At 34.2% G+C, this 23568-nt stretch overlaps 2 protein-coding genes across 3 annotated transcripts in view; one reads left to right on the forward strand and one right to left on the reverse strand.

Moving 5' to 3' along the window:
• LOC129220255 (protein draper-like) overlaps positions 1 to 20910 on the reverse strand; it is a 242230-nt gene extending 221320 nt beyond the window's left edge. For both annotated transcript variants that reach the window (XM_054854632.1, XM_054854631.1), the window contains exon 1: positions 20695 to 20910. The gene's annotated coding sequence lies outside the window, so the exon portion shown is untranslated. The remainder of the gene's footprint in view (positions 1 to 20694) is intronic.
• Positions 1 to 23568, forward strand: part of LOC129219954 (disintegrin and metalloproteinase domain-containing protein 10-like) — a 207348-nt gene that overhangs the window by 99461 nt on the left and 84319 nt on the right. The gene's annotated exons all lie outside the window — the stretch shown is intronic.

Here is a 23568-nt window from a genome sequence, read left to right on the forward strand (position 1 = left end):
AGTGAAAATAATAATAACAATAGTAATAATAATAAACCGACCGCAAAAAAAAAAAAAAAAAAAACAAAAAAAAGCTGAGGAAAAAAAAAAAGTCAAAAGGGAAACATTTTAACTCCTCCCACCCCCTTACAGGTAAAAACTCCAAAGCAAAAATCAAGAATTTTATTTGTTCACACTCAAGCAAAGAATGGCAACACGTATTTGTTCAGTTATTCCTTCTCGATGATTTTTTTCATTCTAATTTTAGCCTAGCTAGTGCAAACTATAAATATCCAATTTAAATTTTATTTATACTTACTTAAAAGTGCTTATAACTTTTTCCTTGGTTAATTTAGGCTTTTGGAGTTCTGAACGGTTTGGTGCTTTTTTGACGTTTGAACCCTCCCCCCCCCCCCCCAAGATTCTTTCAGGGTACCAGCCAAAGTGCCAAATTTACTATATCTCCAACTGACTGCTATCTACAAGTGCCGTGTTGAAGAAAGTACCATAAAATTTTAATATTCAGAGTAATCATAAAGACAATTTTGAATAAAGTCTTCTCTGAAGCAAACAGGAAACTTCTTTACTACCACTGCTCTAGTCGTATTTTTATCTCCAACTATAACTGAGTCAAATAAAGAGTCATGCGACTTTCATCACGAGTAACGTGACACGTATTATTGTGAAGTATGAATTAGTTTGGGAAACCATTGAGATTTAAATAGTTCAAATTAAATTAACACACAAATAAATCCCAGGGAGAAATAAGGATTAGCTTTTAGTGCCAATCGTATAGCATATTGTGCAGGTCCATGTTTTTTTTTTTTTTTTTGATTAACTTCAAAAAAAGGAGGAGGTCCCCAATTCGTGGAAATTTTTTCTTGTATGTCTCCCGATAACTCGAAGACGCATGGTCCAGTTAAGAAAATTCTTTTTTTTTGTTTGAAAGAGTATACTTCCCAGTGGGTTAATAGTCATCAGGTCACATGTTAGGATCTGATAATGGGATCCTGGAGAAATCAGGGAAACTCTTCGAATTTTATGGGCACACTTAAAGCGATTTGGGTTGGGGTTTTTTAGTGACTCGTACATTTGCTTTCGGAAAACATAATTTTTAAAGATGAGATGATGATGAAGATAATTTTTGTTTTGTACATAATTGCGCATTTAAAAAAGCTTTTCTTCACAGTCTTCGGAAGACTTCGAGACGCTGTGCTCTATTTCTTTCTCTATCGTGCTCATCTCAACCGATTTCCGACTCCTGTTTCTCATTTGAGATGCCCGTAAAGAAGGCCTCCCCGTCATGTACCATATACTCTATCCTACGTGCCTATTTTATCACTAAAAGGAAAAAAAATATTTTTTAATAAAAAAAAAACAATCACCATCAAAAAAACACCCAGGAACTAAAAAGCAAAAAATAATTGGTCATCACATTTGCATACAATTTTCTCCAAACTTATAAATCAAATTTACTTTTCAAATCCAATACAAAAATCAACTAGACTAAAGACCTAATTATAAAATAAACACTGGTTTTAATTATTATACGACAATTATTTTTTTTAAACATAACTATATTTATATACGATCTCTTAATTTTTAATGGCCTTTTGAAGTCGGTGCCTCCTATAAACTACTACCTATCATAACTAACTAGATTTGGTTTTAAAGACTAATTTCGTGTTAGTTAAATTAGTGTTTAGCTCAGGACTCGGTGGTTGTCAGTTAGGTAAGATAATAGCTTATAGGAGGCACCGACTTCAAAAGGTGATTAAAAATTAAGAGATCGTATATAATAGGGATCGACCGATGGCATTTTTTGGCCGATGGGCCGATGCCGATTGTTGGCCGATTGTTCAAAGATGGCCGATGGCCGATGGCAAAATAATAATAATAATAATAATAATATTAAAAAGATCAATTTGAATTATGATATTTTAAATTCAAATTATGTTTTTCGCAATCACGAGTTGCGACAGGACCCTACTTATAGACCAAGAGCTGAGTCCCCAAAACGTGATTTACTTCTTTTATGGCTTGTGGCCGGTTACAATAATAAAAAAATGCAATTAAAAACTTTGGCTCGAATCCCCCCCCCCCACTAATTTTGGGTCACACGGCTGCGTGGGTAAATAAAAGGTCAAAAAAAAGAAAAATGTTAAAGTGATGAGTTAAATGGCTAAAAATTATATAATAACATTAAATTAATAAGAAAAAACACGTAGCGAATTTCTCTCCCAGCTATGTTGGAGCGAACGTGGTGGCCCCCAGGGGTAAAGTATCGATTATAAAACTTTCAAAAAAATGATCACTTTCGTGGGGGGAAATTTTACAGGGTATTAGTTTCATTATTTTGATTGCCAAAAAAAAAAAAAATTCTCCCCCAATAACTATGGGTCAATTTGTCAAAAAAAAATTTTTTTGTTCCTCTTTATTTGGTCCACGTCGAGTATTATTCAAACTTACGCATGACTGTTTAAATTGCAAAAAAAAAAAAAAAAAAAAACCCAAAGTTTGAACATTTATTTGATAAAAAAAAAACTCGTAGCATTCCCCCATCCACACCTATGGAGGGGGTTGCTACGCGGTGCGCGGTTTTACAACGTGGTGCTCTCCCCAGGAGTGAATTATCGATTGATTAAATTAAAAATAAATGATCACTTTCGTGGAGGGAATTTTACAGAGCATACATTTAATTGTTTTAATTGCAAAAAAAAAAGAAATCTCCCCCCCCTCCCCCTTTAGTAACTATGGATCAATTTGTCAAAAAACAATTTTTTTTTTTTGGTTTCTTTATTTGGTCCGAGTCGAGTACTATTCGCACTTTAGCCTGACCGCTTAAATTGCAAAAAACAAAGTTTGAATGTTTATTCGTTAAAAAAATTCGTAGCAAATTCCCCCCATCTATTTGTGGGGGAGAGGGGGTTGCTACGCTGTGTGCGGTTTTACAATGAGGTGCCCCCCTTAGGGGTGAACTATCGATTGATTAAATAAAAAACAAATAACTGTCGTGAGGGAATTTTACAGAGTATACATTTAATTGTTTTAATTGCAAAAAAAAAAAAAAAAAAAAATCTCCCCCTACTCCAGTAATTATGAGTTCATTTCACATACAAAAGTGATTTTATGTTAAAAGTGCAATAACGATTTTTTTTTTACTTGTAAATTTTAATGCGTTAATCCGATGCGTTAAATGAATATTTAAAATAATAATTTGAAAATTCATATAGATTTATTTACCTTCGGCATATTGGTTGTGATAGTGTCTATCTAGTTTGATAAAAATGTTCCTGCAATCTCGATGATATAAATCTGCTTCTGTTAAGAACTCGGAAAAATCTTAATCACGGAATTTCAATTTTCAGTGTTTTCGAATCTTTGAAACTTTTATTTCTTCAAATAAAGTTTCTGTCAAAACATTATCTTTTATCTGGTGGCTGACTACGCTTAAAATTACCCTTTAAAACACTCATAATATAAAAACATCAAAATATATTTTTGAGAAAAGGATTTTTTTTACGTTTTTAGTTTAAGGATGCGGTACAGTGTGCTCCGAAAAGAAAAACCAAAGCAATAACGACTTCACTGTGTTGGCTACAGTTGATCACTGACGAAACTGCGCTCGAAACAGCAAGAAGAAATCATCACAGGCGTATACTTTCCCCTTCTCCTTTTCATACTGAGCACACAATGGTAGAAGCAGATGTATGGACGATGAATTGCTTCCTTTCATTTTGAAAAATATTTCAAAATTTCTAATTTAAATTAAAAACATTTTTTTTTGGGGGGGGGGGGATTTTTTTTCCTGCTACAATCAAATGTAAACTCTGAGAAAATCCCCCCTCTCTACGAAAGTAATCTTTTTTTTTCATTTAATCAATCGATAATTCACTCCTGGGGGGCAACAAGTTCGCCCTAACCTAGTTGGGGGGGGGGGATTTTCTACGTCTTTTTTTACCGAATAAATAATTGCAATTGTTTTTTACAATTTAAGAGGTCATGGGAAAGTTCGAATAGTACTCGACTCGAACCAAATAAAGAGAAACAAAAAACTTTTTTTTGACAAATTGACCCATAGTTACTGGAGGGGGGGGGGAGATTTTCTGGAAATCAAAATAATGAAGCAAATACCCTGTAAAGTTCCCCCATCCCCAACCCCACAAAAGTGATCTTTTGTTTTTAAATTTTAACAATCGATATTCACTTCCGGGGGGGGGGGATCCCACATTCGCCCCAACATAGCTGGAAGGGGAATTTGCTACGTGGTTTTTTTTTTATTAATTTAATGTTATTATATAATTTTTAGCCATTTCACTTATCATATTAATATTTTTCTTTTGTTTTGACCTTTCATCCACCCATGCAGCGTGTGCCCCAAAAGTAGTGAACGGAAAAGGGGGGGGGGATTAGAGCCAAAATTTTTAATTACATTTTTTTATTATTTTAACCGGTCACCCGCCATAAAACAGATAAACCGTGTTTTGGGGGCTCAGCTCTTGGTCTACAGGGACGACGGGTTCGAACTGAAAAATTCATTTTGTGTTGAATAGTCCATTTATTAAGAAGGCTATAGGCTATATAACATTGCGCTTTGACTAATAGGAGTGGAGCAGCAATAAGAAATGGAATGAAAACGGGAAAATTTATATAATTGTATGAAATGCTTGGAACGCCGAATACACGCACATTTTTGAGGTAGACCGTGCAACGCCAGGCCGTGCAGCTAGTAGACTCATAATTACTGGGGAGGAGAGATTTTGTTTTGCAATTAAAACAATTAAATGTAAAATTCTCTGTAAAATTCCCTCCACGAAAGTGATCATTTATTTTTAATTTAATCAATCGATAATTCACCCCTGGGATGGGGGAGGCACCACGTTGTAAAACCGTGCACCGCGTAGCAACCCCCTCCATAGGTGTGGAGGGGGGATTGCTACGAGTTTTTTTTTTTATCGAATAAACGTTCAAACTTTGGGTTTTTTTTTTTTTTTTTTTTGCAATTTAAACAGTCATGCGTAAGTTCGAATAATACTCGACGTGGACCAAATAAAGAGGAACAAAATTTTTTTTTTTTTTTTTGACAAATTGACACATAGTTACTGGGGGCGAATTTTTTTTGGCAATCAAAATAATGAAACTAATACCCTGTAAAATTTCCCCCCACGAAAGTGATCATTTTTTTTTAAAGTTTTATAATCGATACTTTACCCCTGGGGGCCACCACGTTCGCTATAACATAGCTGGGGGAGAAATTCGCTACGTGTTTTTTCTTATTAATTTAATATTATTATATAATTTTTAGCCATTTAACTCATCACTTTAATATTTTTCTTTTTTTTTTGACCTTTCATCCACCCACGCAGCCGTGTGACCCAAAATTAGTGGGGGGGGGGGGATTCGAGCCAAAGTTTTTAATTGCATTTTTTTATTATTTTAACCGGCCACAAGCCATAAAAGAGATAAATCGCGTTTTGGGGGGTCAGCTCTTGGTCTATTATTGGAGTTATTGTTTCTAGAGACTGCTCCTGACCCCCCAAACCTGCCCTTCTCTTGGGCGGTTACGTGTGTATAGTTGTGTGTGTGTGTGTGTGTAAGCGCGCATGCATATGTAGACTTGTGTGTGCGTGGACTTGTGCACACACGTAGGCGTGTATGTCTCTCTGTGTGTAGGGGCTTGTGCATGTGTAGGCTCGTGTGTGCATAGACATGTGTATGCACATAGGCGTGTGTGTGTGTGTGTGTGAGCGTGTGTAGGACATGGACGCCACTGACCAGGAGAAGCGGATTTCGGGGGACATTGCTCAGGACCGGAGGAGCCACGCCTGCAGAGGACGGTGGACGGGAGTGCGGCAGAGGGAAGCGGGGGGGGGGGGGAGAGGGAAATAAAATCAGCCTAACGTCAAGGACAGTCAAATGAGAACAATAAGCAATTAGGATTTCTCAAAAAAATCTAACAGAAATAAATTCATAAGATTGTCAGAGATTTGAAGGATCATTGAAACAAGTATAAGAAATACGCAAAGTGACACTTCTTAGTCAAAATAAATAATCGCTAAATATTTAAGAAATGCTTGAAACGACGAGGGTATGTTTGGGGGGACACTCTCTGATTTTGGAGTAGCTCACAACATTAAACTTGGGCCCCTACTTCAGTCTCATTTTTTTAGTACAGAACCGCTACCAGCAACGCCTCGGAAGAGTTTCTGAATCTACTTCAGCACTTCCGAAGAAAAAATTCAAAAGTGCCTTTGATTTCCGAATTTTGTCCCCATTCAAAACGTATTTAATCAATTTCTTACATTACCCCCTTCAGACCTGGTGTTCGGTATACCGGACATACTTTTAAACAGCTGCTAATCATTTAATAATTGATTTAATTAGTTGATTTTTTTTGTAGTTGACTCTTTACATTCTACTTATTATAATTAGAAGTAATTTTTCGTTTTGAGGTTGACAACACTGACATATAAGGATTGAGAGATAGAGAGTGGCTCATTTTTCCAACAATGGATTTTCATTTGAAAAGCGAGGTTTTTTCCTGATTTTTTTTAAAAATATACAATCTTTAATTAATAGTTTCAAACGCTTATATTATGTTTTATAATTGTTTGTAGAACATTTTATAACGAAGTTCGTTCGGTATTTTATCGTTTTTGTATATGAAATATTGATTTCAAAAATATAAGTCAGGAATATTTGCCATAACTCTTTTAATTTTTCTCCTACAAATAGTCCGGTCAATTTAGACAATGGAAATAACAAAAATTCCGGGAAAGCTAAATTTTTGTAGAGACCTTGGGTTTAGTATTACAAATAAAGTGCCAAAAGTCCCCGTCGATCCCATGTGCGCTAAAAAAGTTATTCGGGGTCAAAGGTCAAAATTTTAGGTTTTTTGGATTTTTCTCAAAAACGGTAAGTTTTATCGAAAAGTACCTCAGACCGAAGTTGTAGATCTCAAAATTCTCTATAAAAATGGTCCTTATGAATAGACCAAACCATTTCCCAGATATTGCGTACTCTCAAAAGACAGCCAGTCACTTACAGAATCCCCTCTACTCGCATGGCCTTGAATAACATCTGGTTATTCTAGTCCGTGTGGCGTCGTTCACATACCCAGGGGTGCCCAACCCACTAAGGGCATGGGCGCACCCCTCAATATCGCGGAGAACCCCTCAAAAGCAAGAGCCCCCCTCTAAGTAACTGAGAAAAATACCCCTCAAAACAATCCCCCTAAAAATTTCGATGGCGCAGTCTGGGCCATGACCCCCTCTAGGTGGGTTGACGTACATGCTTCTTTTAGAGTTAAACGTGCAATCCAAACGTATTTATTACAAGGGTCTACTGTTTGTGTTGATTAATATTTAAGAAAAATGTCACAATTTTGCTTTATTTGCAATAAACTTTTGACTGAAGGTGAAACTGCTGGGCAGTCGTGGAATGCCAACTTTAATCGATGCAAGTGTCGGGAGAAGTTATAAGAATGCTGATTATTTAAGAAGTCAAAAGTCCGTTACAATTCGCGTGAATTGTAGAAAATCATACATACACCCGGAAAAGTTCAATCTCTGCTGCAACGTGAAGATGAACAGGCCAGTACTTCAAAAATAAATCCTCCTCGTACTGTAGCGCGATTAAGTGAATTTGAATCCAGCTTTTGTTTTCAAAAACACTGCTTATTTTGTGGCTGTGAAGCGGATGAGGAGGCTGAGAAGAAGAAAGCGCAGAATTATCGCAGAAATATTCATAAAGCAGCGACTAGGGCCGTGGTAGCCTGATCGGTAAGGCATTGGACTCGGGACCGGAGGGCCTCGGGTTCGATCCTCGCTGGTCGAAGACCCACCGTCGTCATTAAAGGGGACTGGGCGACGTTAAATATGCTCGTGGTCTCAATGTCCTCCAAGTGAAACGATACCTCTGGGGGTGCTAGTACTAGGTAGCTATTAGCTCCTGGACTAGTTCAAAATTCTCACTAACTGTTCGATCCGGTGATGGTGCTGCCATCTATCGGTATATAAAATAATGGAGGCAAGGCACTTAGTATGCAGTCCTCGACATAAATACAGTTGAAGTCAGTTGTGACTCTTGAATAGAATAGAAAGCAGCGACTAAATCATACTCAACATTAAAACGTGCAAGGGCAGCTTTTGACACACCTCCGAACGATCTTTAGCTAATTTTAAAAGGGATTCTTTGAATGCAAGTGTAGAAATTTTAAGAATTTTTCTGCGATTATTCTGTGTTTTGTTCTTCTCAGCCTCTTCCTCCGCTTCCTCGCCACAAAATAAGCAGTGTTTTTTACAACAAAAGCTGGATTCATATTCACTTAATACCGCTCTAGTGCGAGGTGGACTTACTTTTGAAGTACTGGATATGTTCATTAGGATGGATTGAAAGAAATCAAAATCTGATAAACGCTAAGTAATAAACCCGGAAAAGTTGCCTTTTGTAGAGATATTTGGTTATGCAAAAGGATTTCGACCGAAAAAAATATCTCTGAGGCTCCGCCTTGAAATTGATCATAAATGCATAAAAACTGGAAAAAGTTACAATAATTTTATCAAGTATCAAAATTTGATAAATTTGATGTTATCGCTCTTAAGAGCAGGCTTTTTGTGTAGATTACACATTGCATAAGATCATTTTAATAATAAACTGTATTTTAAAGTTCCACACATGCGTTGAATCTTGAATTTGATCAATATAGTGTCAGAATTGATTAACACAGTGTTGCTCCGTACCTAGAGAAAAAACATTAGAAGTTATGTTTTGCAAAAGTTTGTTTTCATATTAATTAATTCTTACTTAGATACGGAAAAAAAGAGCAACAAAAGCATTTCTTATCTAGTAAAAATAAATGTTAATTCTCCACTTAGCCCATAACTTTGGCTCAAAATATCAAATTTACCTATGATAGAGAACAAAGGTTAAGTATAAAAATTTTAAAATATAAATGTGGCTTGCAACAGCCCACATAAGTCACCCTTTAAAACAAAAGACGTTGCTAAAGAAACTTTAATGGATTTTGAGCCCTCAAACTGTAACCACATTGATTACAATAAAACATAAGTTTGGCGTTCGAGTTGAACTATTTTGCTTCTCATAATTTTCAGTCTTGATTGAAATTGTGGCTTGATGGTATTGTGGCTTAATATTTCTAGATTCTAATCTGAATCGAATAAATCCATCCCTTTTGGTTAGACAACAAACTGTACCTGACACTTCTTTCTCTTATTTTACCTATCGTCTCGCTGCTTTAGTATGACATGTGAGGTTTTGAAAGTCATACTACTCAGTAGGTACGCCATCAAGCAATTTCTTTCAAAGTTTTATCGAAAGTCCCCTTTTAAAAAGAGGGAGCTGCCGAGTTTTACCAGTTCTGCTTATCAATGAGCTCATAGTATTCTCTCAGCTTCAAAATTGAAATCTGGAATTATTAATGTTAATGTTCTTTGTCCATCTTCGAACTGGTCGTCGTAATCCGTCCCGAAACAAGTTCTCTGATGGTCATCCGCAATACCTAGTGTTATATTTTTTAGATTCTCTAAGTAGCCAGTTTGCAGAACAAGAGCTGATGATCCAAACATAATACGATGACAAGTTTGAAGAATTCGATTGTGCAGCGAAAATTTACAATTCCAGATTTCAACTTGAGTTCTTTGATAAGCAGAAGTGGGAAAACTCGGATCATCTTCTTAAAAAAGGAATATCAGATAAAACTTTAAAAGAAATGGTGCTTGATTGCGTAACTATTGAATTATATGATTTCCAATACCTCACGTTATACTAAAGCAGTGAGACGACGCGCAAAATTCGATGAAGAAGCGTCAACCACAGTTTGTTGTCTAACCAAGAGAGATGGATTTTAGAATCTAGAAATCTTAACTACAATGTATCACTAAGGCCAAACATTGTCAGGAGTCAAGATAATAATGCGACTCGCCAGCCAAACTATGTTTTATTGTATGAAATGTGGTTACTGTTTGAGAGCTCAAAAAACATTTGAAGGGGGTGGGGGTGGGGGGTTGTTTAGAGGGGTATTTTTCTCAGTTTTTGGAGAAGGCTCTTGTTTTTGAGGGGGAATCCACAATATTGAGGGGTGCGCCCATGCCCTTAGTGGGTTGGGCACCTCAGGGTACGTGAACGATGCCACACGGATTAGAATAGCCAGATGTTATTCAAGGCCATGCGAGTAGAGGGGATTTTGTAAGTGACTGGCTGTCTTTTGAGAGTATTCAATATCTGGGAAATGGTTTGGTCTTGGAGATAAAAATCATAAGGACAATTTTTATAGAGAATTTTGAGATCTACAACTTTGGTCTGAGGTACTTTTCGATAAAACTTACCGTATCTGAGAAAAATCCAAAAAACCTAAAATTTTGACCTTTGACCCCGAATAACTTTTTTAGCGCACATGGGATCGACAGGGACTTTTGGCACTTTATTTGTAATGCTAAACCCAAGGTCTCTACAAAAATTTAGCTTTCCCGGAATTTTTGTTATTTGATCACTATTTTTATGTCTAAATTGACCGGGCTAAAACTCAAAATTTTGTCAATAAGATACCCTTTACCATAGTACACTGTGCACGAAATATCAACATTTTTGGTCGAATATTTCATAATTCCGACTGAAGGGGTTAATGCTCTAAATTCTTCCTGAACAATATATAAATCTTGAAAAAAAAAAATCTCTAATTTTAAGAAAGGTGTCAGTTTTAAACAACTAAGAAGTACAACCTAGAGTTTAATTTCAGAAATTGAGGGAATGGGAGGAGGGGCACTCAAGTGTTCTCGGAAATACAAAAAATAGTCATAAAAATAGAGTTCAAAACAATCATAGACATTGAGCAGAAAAATCCTTTTAAAACTTGCACCCGACTTGGTTTTGACGTGCAGTGGCGGATTTAAAAAATAGCAAATGTTGCAATTGCGCGAGAGACCCATAACCATAGGGGCACCGTAGGAGTTACAAAAATGCTTATGATAAATGTTTTATAACTTCTGTGATAGAGAAATAGGCCCCCAAAATGTATTTCGACGGGCCCCAAACTTGTAGCTCCGCCGAAGCGATACAGAAAAGACTGCATTACTATGATTCATATTACAAATATCGAAAAATTAAAAATTACCGTCGGTTTAACGGGAGTCTAACAAAATGAAACTAAACCGGTTTCGCCATCTCATATTTTTTCCATAGCCTCCAATTCGGCAATACATCACCAAATGATCGTCACTGCTATATTAATTTTCCATTGAAATAAGTAATTAATAGCCACAAAAAATGAGTAAATAGGCTTTTTAGAACACCCGATCGAAAACCAAAAGGGAAGTGCACAACTGGAACGTACGCACATCCCATATGCGAAAATTTAGCCTTCTGCAGCTTAAAATTTTTTAGTTATGACTTATGAGAGATACATACGTACATCCAGCCGCAAGAAACAACGCAATAATTAACTTGTTTGGTACCTGAAAGCAGTATTAAAAACTCTTTCAGGGGTGATTAAAATAGAAATTCATACTGAAATTTAAGTAAACAATTTTATATGAAAACAATAACTCGCTTTACTTTGTATTAAAAAGTGAAACAACAAAGGTCCTTTTTTTTTCTTCAAAAACATCGGCCAATTCTATCGGCTTTTCGATGTTTTTTAAGGCCGATGGGCCGATGTTTCCTACCAAGTTAGCATCGGCCACCGATGCCGATGCCGATGGTAAATTGTTGAACCATCGGCGCCGATGCATCGGCCAGGCCGATGCATCGGTCGAGTCCTAGTATATAATTAGTTACGTATTAAAATAATTTATACTTTTGTTATTTAAATCGGTGTTTATTTTACAATTGGGTGTTTAGCTGATTTTTGTTCTGGAGTTGTAAAATAAATTTGATTTTTCGTATGTAAATGCGATGACCTTTTTTTCTTTTTTTGAAGGTGACTGTTTTTTTTTTAAATTTAAAAATAATTTATATTTAAGCTTGATTGTTGAACAAGCGTCACCTGACATACTTATTATTTTTGAGTTAGACCGTGCAAAGTTGGATGAAGTTGTTTGCTAGGTTGCAAAGTTTGCTAGTAAATAAATAAATAATATAAAATCTTCTCTTTAATAATTAATCTTCGCAAAAAATTAAATCGTCTGCAGAGCTATCTCTCGCTTTTAAAAAACAAAGCATTCAGAATTAACTTTTATTTTCCGTAGCTAAAAATAAAAATTAATTAGTTAAAACTTTAGAATGAACACAAAAGTAAATCATCTCAACAATTTTTATTTTTCAGTAAAAACCTGGGTTATCTAGTCGGAGTCTGACTGATTTTGGGGTACAGGAATTTGGAGTCCGAGTAGAAAGTCATAAAATTCAGCCTCAAGGAGAGAAGCCTCAAGGAGTCGGAGTTCGACTCTGCAGCCGGGTAAAAAAAAAATTGCGCTATGAATTCATTTAATTTTGATTCAGTTATATCTATCTCGGACTTGTGTGAATGTTGCGTCTACCAGAGATGATATTTCGATTTTATTAGTAATTTTTTTCCTATTTCAGGAAACTAAAAATTGTGAACATATTTAGAATCTGCATATTTTTTTCAATATTTTGCTACCTTCTGCGCAGTATCAATGTCAATTTTTTTTTGAATTATTCAAAAAATAATCTTAAAGTAGAAAAATAAAAATATATATTTTTTCTATACATCTTCTTCATTAAGAGCTTTTTCCAACAAAGTTAGTTTGAGAAAATCCGTCTTTCCGTCCAGGATCCAACGTTTGCCGAAAGTTTTCCTATAGATGCGAATGTTAAGTTTTTTGAACTGTTCAAAATTGAACGAAAAAGGGTTCAAACCAAAGAGTGAAATATGGGAATCAGGTGTCCTTGTCGAAATCTTTCGAAGAAAAAAGTTTGTTCGAATCGGACTATCCACTCAAAAGTTATTAGGGATGGACAAACAGACCGACAGACACACAGTATCCCCATCTGAAATCTCTACTTTTCAATTCTTAATTTTCAATATTTATTTGATTAATTTATTTATTTTTGACCTTTATTTCGTATTCAGAGATATTTTTAGGACGCATTAAGCCTTATGGGATTTTTTTTCTTCTTTCTTTCTTTGACATTTTACGGAAAGTAGGCTAAAAACCAAAGTAAAAGTATTTTCTTCTTCTTTTTTTAACTTTTAAATAAGGAAAGGTAACAGGTAAATATGTTTCAAAACTTCAAAAAGTTTCACCTCATATAAATTTCAAAACGAAAAAGCTTTAAAATAAAACATAAAATGCTTTCCAATGCTAAATTAAAAATTTAAGAGGCGAAATATAGACGGTATAGTAAAAGCTATTCCTTTACAAAGCTGTATAGCGCTTATTTCTTCTCTCAAATTTTTGATTTAAATTTTATTGGCTGCTTGTGTGAGAATTAGCCTAAATATAAAGATATCTATTAAGATTAACTGCAAATTTTTGAGTGTTATAATCAAAAAATCATGTACTTATTTTATTTCATACTTTTTACGTGGTAGTTCTTTCGAACCAAGCTTATAGAAAGTATTTCGAATAATGGGCTTTTTTATATTTTATTTATGCTTAGATTAAATGAACCCTTGTTCAAAATTTTCAAATTTTGGACAAAGGAAGTCCTATTTTATATTTTGTCAGTCAGGTGAAATACATCACATTTAAATAAGAAAGTTCATACCATGTTAAATTACTTTTAGAGTTCAAAACTTATATTTTATGCAAATGTGTTAGTTAAAAAAATACATCAAATATTTTAAGTTTATTTCGACACACAGCTTCTAAGATCTCCACATGATTAAGGTTGAACACAAAGAAGGAATATAATCACATTTTGATGGATGTTTAAAATGTTAAACATTTTTCTAAATAATGTGATTTAGTGATATGATCCTTTCGTTGATAATTTGCAGCTTGAACATCAGTATTGAAAAATAAAACAAATATTAACTGCGTTACCATCTGATACAAACCAAATACGAATTCAAATCATAGTAATTTGTATGTACTAATTAAATTTTCCTCAATATTGTACACTGTGTTATCTACAGGGGTACTCACCCATGGGGAGGGGGCCCAAGACCGTATCCAGAAATATTTTTCGGGAGGGGCCCGAATTCGTACATTCACACACACACACACACACACACACACACACACACACACACACACACACACACACACACACATATATATATATATATATATATATATATATATATATATATATATATATATATATATATATATATATATATATATATATATATATATATATAGACACACAGACACGCATAAAAATATTTAACATAGAAGATGTTTTTTTGTTTCGATTTTTATAGACTCCACTGTTGACTGTTATTTTTATTTTAATTTCATATTATTTTTAATTTCACCTTGTAGTGGTAAGGATAACAGGGGAGTGTCCCTTTAAGTCGGATGTAGAACATCCATAATTTCAAGGGATCCGGGGGTTTCTCCTCTGGGAAATTTTTTGAAGAATAGATATAAAAATCTGTATTTTGACTCCTTATATGGGGTAATTGAGACTACAAAATTATGAAGAAAAATAGGCAAAGTCTTTTAAAAGATGCATTCTTTTGCAAATCAAGATCAATCACAATAAAAATTGCTTGCTCTACAGATCGTTGACATTAATCGACAAGAGAGGAAAAAAGAGTGAGGAGAAAAGAGAAGCACATCGTCATTTGCTCATATCGGCTTTTAGTGTAGTTTGTTTTTGATCACTTTCCCAACATCCGCCCCCCTTTTCATCAAATTCCCTAGAGTATAAAAATTGAACAAAATGTTTTAAAAGAAATGGTGTAGAAATTCAGAAAATAAGAACGAAAGAGTAATATTCTAGCCATTTGGACAATTCATACTTTATTTTCTTGATGAGAGACAAAATTGAAGAACTTTTCGAGAAGTTTCAAAAACCTAAATAATTTTCAAAAACAGAACGAACAGTTGAAATTATTTAAAGCACTTTATTTGCACTTTTCAGAAGTTGATTGCACAGTATCACAAAATGATTACTTATAACTTAATCAGACACCCGTTTTAAGTTAAAAATAAATGTAACGAAATATTTTTCAAAACAATTTTTTTTTCAACTGCAAGTAGTGCAGAAAATGAACTAGAGTAGAGTAAGTGTTATTTTTTTCTCATGCTTAAGATAATAACAGTATATGCAGTAGAAGTAAGATAAAAACAAGCAATAACAAAAGAACTTCCAAAATACTGAATTCGGTAATAAAATAAATAGCAAGACATGGAACATATCAGTCACAAAAATTTATCCTGAAAACTATGCTACAAAAACGCGAGAACCATGATTTTTGCATTTTTTACTCAGGATGCATCAAGAGCTGAATTTGGCACACCTTGGTAACCAGATACTAGCCTAATCGGAAACTAGTGGCCCGGCTCTTGGGGAGTCCACGGCTCGAAATCGGTGCAGTGTAAGTTTTATAAGAGTTTTAGGGGGAGGAGGGCAGGGCGCAGGGGCGTGCGTAGGGTGGAGAAAGGACACCTGTTGGCCCGGGCCCGAGCCTGAAGGGGGCCCAATAAATTAAATTAAATTAATTTTTAAAACTTGGGATGAAAATAGGGGTAAACAATATGGAGAGGAGCCCGAAAAAGTCATTTGTGACGGGTCTCAAAATTTCTGTGTACACCCATGGAGGAGGGCAAGTCTACCAAACTGAAAAAGGGCCTGCCTTTTCCCTGGACGGCCAAGAATTGAATTGGGAAAGAGAGCAGAAAATCCTAATTAAGGATCTAAATTTCAAGCATGCTTTGCAACTAATGAGAACTAGAATTGCTTTTTCTGTATTTCTTCAAATTTTTACTCGTTTAATAGTCACAAAATTAAGAATAAATAAACTTTTTCCTTTTCTGACATTAGAAATTAAAAAAGAAAACACTTTCTTCTATTTTACGGTCCAAACATTTCGGTTTTCGGGAGGGGGGGTTGCCCCCCCCCCCTCTGGATACGGTCCTGGTGGGGCTATGCCGCAGATTGGGCCATTGAAATTTTTAGGAAGGAAGTGTTTAAGGTGATATTTTTCTCCTTTTTTTGTGTGTGGGAGGGGGGATGCACCCTTGACCAGGGCCGTCGCTTGGTCAAAAAATTGCGGGGGAGGGGAGTGTACGCATTTGGTGGCCCCTTAATTGTTTCAAAGAATGGTTCCAATATGCGAAGAAAGAGATATATATATATAAGATTTAGCTTCTAGTTTAGCAGAGATAGTCATATTACTAGACCTTAGTACTAGCAATATAAATTTAATCGTGAAGATAATATTCAATCAGAAATAGAGGGTGTCGGAGGGCTACTTCTTGGCATTTTTTCGAAATTGGAGACATAAAAAATTAGTTTAAGACTACATTTTAAGTTTTGGAGGAAGGGGAAAAGAGGTCGAGGATAGCCCCTCCCGATATTTTTTCCCCAATCTTAATTCCCAAAAGACAATCGTACGTTATATTTAATTTTGTTTACGAGATAGAGGCAAGGACGCCCATATACTGGGGCAAGGGGGGCTCCAGTTCCCCCTTAGAAATCAGAACTTCCTTGCTTTTAGTGCTTTTCTCTTTGCAAAAATGTATAAAAAATTCTTTTCCAGCCATTAATGAATAAGTTATTAAAATGTCGAATTTTAATACTCTAATCTGTACCGAAATTGGTTTCCTTGGGGAAAATATTCTGCTAAACTATGGGGAAAATTTTTGAGCCCCCCCTTAAAATTTTGCATATGGGCGTCCTTCGATAGAGGGGTTCCTAATGGGGTCACCCTCGGTAATTTTTTAAGATTGATATTTGAAAATCGCAGTTTTAGACGATCTATGGTGACAGGCCTGTGTCCAGGATTTCATAAAGGGAGGGATTTTTTTTTTTTGGTTTCAGTGTTTTTTCATTCCTTCCTGCATTGTCAGGAAAACACAGCAGTGTGTCAAATAATTTATTGCTGTTTAAGGGTCACTGTGAGGGGCGTAGGAGGGAATGGTCTGAAATTCCCAGAAGATTTGGTTTTAAGTAATATAACCAATTCTATTATTGTATTTTTTTTCAATCGAATCTCGTTTATCCGGATCAAATTTGTGGAGAAAAAAAATATTTACTTAAAAAGTAATTTTGAATTATGATTGAAATAACAGAACAATAAATATTCAGTTTTTGTTTTGATTAAACATACAACTTCTGCATAGAACGTTCAGTAAAATATTGTACTAATTTAACAAACAATGGGGCGTACTCTCTTTGGAGCGTCAGTACGCTACTGCATCTGAACTACAAATTGCAAGTATTTATGAGAAACAATATTACGTAGTTTTGTTATAGGAAGCATTGTTTTTTATTTTAATATAAAATAAATCTGCTCATTTAAGAACGTTTTTCCTTATTGTCCGCATTATCCGGATTTTTGTTTATTCGGATTGCCTTTTGCTGTTAGTTGGTCCAGATAAACGAAGTTGTATACTGTACACGTAAGGACCGTTAAGGACCGTTATGAACCCCACTTCTTTTATGACATAATGTTTTCCAGTTTTATATTTTAAGATAATGCTTAGAAAACTGAATAGAAAGGGGTTATTTTGCGGATGCTAAATATGTTCCTAAACACAATGGGATTGTTTCCTTCAGTCAAAAGTAGTACTTTTAGCCACTGAAGTTGATAGAATAAGTAAAAAAAAAAAAAAAAACATGGACCCAGAAAATCCTTTCATTTTACAGTTATTTTTTATGAATTTTTTAAAATGTCCGATTATGCAAACAAGGCGTGGTCTTGATGACGTCACAAATGATGCTCTTTAGCGCATTTTGTACTGCGTTTCCACGTTATGATTATCAAGAAGCGAATTAAAATTGTGCTCTACGCTTGCTATCAACCATATCGTTGCCAATACACGTGAGTAAAGATCCGAACTAAATATTTTGCTCTGTGAATGGCAACACAGAATGGCATTTCATCATTTGTGATGTCATCGGCAAGAAATGTAAACAATGAAAGGGCACCCATTTAAGTAATGGTTAGATCCTGTGTTTTTAAGCACGTTCTTACAGAAAAAAAAATACTTTTAAAATTTTGGACACGACTCCATTGCTAGCATCTTTACAGCGGCAACGCTCACCTCTTTTTGTGAAACGCCCAAGTCATCAGAACTTCCTAATGAGAAGCATTATTAAACGCATTGAATGCTTTGTATTGACAGCCTATTCAATGGTTTCTCCATCACTATTTTTCCAAAATATGATTTTAGTCCATGAAGAGAAGGCAATTCTGAATTGCCGAGAAACTTCAAAGATAATGTTAAAAAAAAAAAAAAAAAATGCTGTGCACAAACTATAACATTCAAGTTTTTAAGTCAAAAGTGCACTTTTTTTCATTTTTTTTTTAAATATTTTTTCGCCAATGGGAAGGGTTTAACGTTTAACCCCTAAAACCTTCCCCTTGGACACGGCCTTATATGGTGATGTTCAGGGAGGAAGATACTCGAGGTCATTCTCCGATTATTTTTCAAAATTCAAACTCCAAGCACGCAATTGTGAATTATTTCTGATTGTAACAGGCATACTGGGGTTAACCCCAGGGGGAAAATTTGAAAATTGTAGTTCGAAAAGTGTAATTTTAGACGATCTATGGTGATATTAAGGGGAAGAGAGATGCGGGGGCCATTGGCGCCAGAAAAAGAACTTTTAAATATTTTGAACGAGTGTGGCAATTTTCTGCGATACCTTAGGTCTTTATTCCATTTCATTTTATTTTAGATATGCCTCCTGCAGCTCTTGATCAAGCTTTAATTTTCTTACGACTTTTACATTCAAATATTTAGAACTTCTGATGTGAGCATTCATTACAACACTTTGAATCTCTCTTTTCATTAACTCTGTTTTCTTTTCTCTCTATATTTCAAATATATTTCGGCGACTCATGCATTTTTCTTTATTTAGCAATGGTTTTCAGGATATTTCTCATAAATCATCATTTTCGTTAAAAAATGTTTGAAGCGTACATTTCCGCGGCACTTTTATTTAGGTAATCTTAATAAACGAAAATCATGGATGATCCTAAATCGTATTTTAAGATTACATTTTCTATTCAAATTTTACAGAAAAAAGTACTTTTTGTTGCTATTATTTCAATTGTTTATGTAAAATTACCATTTAAATTTTTTAAAACAACGAAGCGTTTTCCTTCTCCTAGTTTGTTACATTGCTAAATGAAATTGGCGGCCCCACTTAAGGGGGGGGGGAATAGCACCGCCCTCCACAACCCCCCCCCCCTTGCGTCGGCCCTGGGTTGGACCCTTGTTATCTATGTTTTAAACGGCATTTTCCTTACATGAAAAATATAATTATACTATTTACAGTCGAAGTTGAAAGATGAAAAAACGTGTCGCCAAAAAAAAAAAAAAAAAAAAAATTGTTCTTTAGACTGGGATGAAACTATTTTGATTCAAAACATTTCTTTTTTCTTTTCTTTCTTTTTTATTTTGGTAGGCAACAACTGTTTGTGTTTACCCCTTTTTTCTGATATTCTCCGAGGGCTACAGATTGATAATTGATATGGTGCAAAAGCGGTAACATCATTTTACAGATGCACCCTGAAATAGAACCAGGTGCTGATTAGTTTTTGGAGCCAATCACGGAAGAGTAGCTCATTCTATATGCTATTCCTCTAATAAGGAACCATGTGCGGAACCAAACAAAAGCATTCAGACAGGAACCGATGCTGATTAACTTTTCGTATCAAAAGCTTTTTCTAGCACATTAAAAGACGCACCATTAATTTTTCACCACCCCACTTCAGAAACCTTTATTCATATTTCATTATGTGTTGGAGAATCATTCGTATCACGACGTGTATTAAAAAAATAATAATGCAATAAAATTCTACACACTTTACACTTCAACAGACTCACGGCAGGTAAGAGAGGTTAGGTGGGGTCTATTGTGCAGCCTGCATCACTGAAATTTTTAGAGGAGGATAATATCGTCATTTTTAAAATCTTATATTTAGCGGGCTCTATTTCTTGGTGGATGCTTCCGTAGTATTAGAAGGGGGTTGGGGGGGGGGAGGTGCGCTATCGGCGTTGAAGAGATGGGTACCGCTTTTCATGTAAAAAAGAAGCAGATAAAAACACTCACTAAAATTAAAAAAAAGTAAAGTTAAACGGGAAAATTCCATGATTTTTTTTTCAAAGAAGAAAAATATAAATGTTTGTAACTTTTAATCCTACAATTAAAATTTTCCAGGAAGTATCAAATATAGGTTTTCATGTAAATAAATGTTTTCATTAAAAAATAAGCTCATGGAGAAGAAACGACGTTTTTTTATTAATAAAATTAATTTCTGAAATAAGAATGAAATATTGCACTAAAGAATTCTTGTGCATTTTTTTTTTTAATTATTTTAGACAAGTAAAAGATCAAAAAAAAAAGAATTAAAACCATTTCCACTTTTTGAATATTTTCGAAACAATACATAATTATAATTATAGAAATAATATTAAGCAAATTAATAAATAATATATATAAATAAATAAATAATAATAAATAAAACCTTGAATTGATTACCAAACTTGAAATATGTTTGAAATTTCGTTCACGCATGATGTGACTTTCTTTTTTTAAACATACCTACACTTAGTCAAAAATTTTGCTGAATGTATTTAAAAAATAAAATGAATTTTAGTTACATACCTATACTGACAGTGTGACAAATAATTCCTATCCTTTAGTATTGTGTTGCTGAAGCATGGTGCGAAGTACAATTTAGTCAACTCCAATATCCGTAAAACGTTGATCAATATTTTTTTCCTGTTTATCAGCGATATCGTATAAAACTACCTGTCAAAATTTATCACGACAGACCGCTGAATGACAGACGAAATGCTTTCGAGATGCCACAACACGTTTGACAAACTGTTGAAAACGATGGCGCTGTTTACGGGAATAGACAACATTGGTTTTAGGCAGAGGCTGTTGTATCTACTGTGCGTTACCCCTAAAACAGACATTTTGTAATGTTACTAATCTCCAAGCTTCAAATATTTCTTAAACGTTTTCTAAATAATTGATTTTATCATTATTATGGAAATTTTTTCCAGTTATAATGAAGTTTTAGTTCGACAAAAAGCAAGCAGCATTAAATGGAAGAGCATGTTTGCAAGCAAGTTGAATTGTGTATGGTACAGGGAGGAAGATAAAAGTAAATATTAAGTTAGCGTTTAACAATATGATCTTTGTGTTCAATATTTAAACGATATATAGTTCTAAGAGAAAGTATTTAGTGACTTTTGTACTGAAGGATCATTTTACGAAAAGAGATACCTTAAACAAACCCTTTGACTGTTGTTTTGCTTCACGAATATTTTGTCAATGGCGTAGAAAAACAAGCGAAGCGTAGAGTTTGCACTTATAATAATGGATTATTATTATTACAGAAGAAAAGAAACGTTTTTTCTGCACTTTTTAATTCAGATGTTTAACTTGATTATCTATCTTTGATCCAGATGCTTCTATAAAAACTAATTTTAGGAATTTTGCCCTATGTGTAATTTCCAAACGATGGCATTATAGCAGACAAGAATTAGAATTTTGAAAGCTAGCTAGACACAAATATCACAATGGCCAAGACTTAGAAAATTGTATTCTTATGCATATTTTTTGTGAGAGCAATGATTGTGAGTTTTGGCTATCCTTACGGCATTATTGGCTTTTTATCATTTACAATTCTTGCTAGCTGTCTCGATGTAAAAACAGGTAAGTTTCATTAATGGATGTGTTTAAAAGTAAAGCTGTTAACACTGAAGGAAATTCATTTTAATGCATTTAGTATTAGTATTAACATATATTTAAATCCTAATAGCTAAAAATTTGAACGATTAATTATTTATAGCTAAGTATGGAGCCTCAGTTAGTCATTCACAACTTGGTTGACTAACTTAATGTTTCTATGTATTTTTACTAATGGGTATTGAATGGTAAGTTATTTTCTTATCTTTCTTTCGTTCTTCCTTTTTCATGCAGAATTTGATGCTTGATTTTTATTTATTTATTTATTTATTTAAATTAATGCATAATGATTGATTGTTTTTACGACTTCATTTTGGTTGGTAAACTGAAAAATACTCCTTCTGTTTAATCAGAGATTGCTATTATTAGGTACCCTTATCATTTTTAAATGTAGTATATTCATATGAAAGACTCCTTTCAATGGAAGAAACATTTTGCAAATTTTCAGGCAAACGTCAGTCCTTATTCTTCATGTGTAAAAAATTATTTAGTGGTTACATTTTTTTTTCATTTGTGATAATCAAAGATTGAGTCTATTAGACATATAGTAGGGTGAGGTAGGTATAGTAAAGTGAAGTTGGAGCATGTTGGTTCACTTTTCTACTTTTCATTTTTTATCTCATCAATAAAAAAAAAAAAGCTATTTGATTTTCTACCGTGAGTTTCATTAAGTATTTTTCATCATCCCAATTTTATTTTGAAAATGTTCAATTCTTTTTTTTTTTTTAATTTTTTCACAGAACTTTGTGAAGGGAATTAATGTGCCCCGCGCCGCCTGGGCTAAGTTGGTCCACATTCCGAAACAACTTCTATAACAATTTTAATATTATAAAATATTTGAAACTAATTTATGTTCTTTTGTGTTCAGCATGAAAAAACATAGTTCAAAGATTAATATTGCATATTAAAGTATTAAATTGACAAACTTCTACTTTTAAGCTAATTATGCCAGAATGATCTACATTGCCTCAAGTTAATCAGCACAACTTAGGTCATCATCCAGTTCGTTGTTGCTACAACTGGAATTTTGCTCATCTTGTTCTTCTGATAGTTTTCTTTTTTAGTGGATTTTCTAAAACTGGAGCAACAAGCTCCAGGCCCTTGTTCTGAAAAAATGCAGCCTTAATTTTTTTCTTAAGACAAAAAGTAAGGAAATTACAAATAATTATGAACTAAAAGATCTTCAAGTGAGACCCTCAATTTATTACTCTAGTCTTTCATAAAAACCATTAAAAAATCAAAGTTTCTGACTTATAAAAAATACTCATCATTGAAAAAGAAATACTAAAATTTTTTTTTCTGAAATAATTTTTTTTTAATTGAACTGTATGCCATCTTAGTTTGCTGTAGGATTCGTAGGTGCTATTTGTTGGTCATATAAATCTAAATAAAAAATAATAGTGTTAAAATTCTTGAGACTATTCCAACGAGCTCTAATGGATCACGTACTAATTATTTAAAAGCCATATATCTTTTAATATTTGTCATTTTTACAAGCATATAGCTTATGTGAGAGCTTCTGGCATCAGAATTATGCAATAAGTTATTTTATTGCATTCATTTGTTTCGAGTTGCAAGGATTTATCAGTCCATAAAAACTGCAGCTTCTACATGAAAGTCATCAAAGTTACTTCAATTTTACTCTACATTTAGACTTAAAATGTTATAAAAAGTCTGTTTTTCTTCATCACTTCATCATAAAATGTTTGCTTAACCCGGGAGAAAGCGCGCCTTTCATTCAAACACGGAAGCGCGCGTGGGTTCGCACGGACCCCGAGC

Source organism: Uloborus diversus, chromosome 4 (assembly GCF_026930045.1).
Source record: "Uloborus diversus isolate 005 chromosome 4, Udiv.v.3.1, whole genome shotgun sequence".
NCBI lineage: Eukaryota > Metazoa > Arthropoda > Arachnida > Araneae > Uloboridae > Uloborus > Uloborus diversus.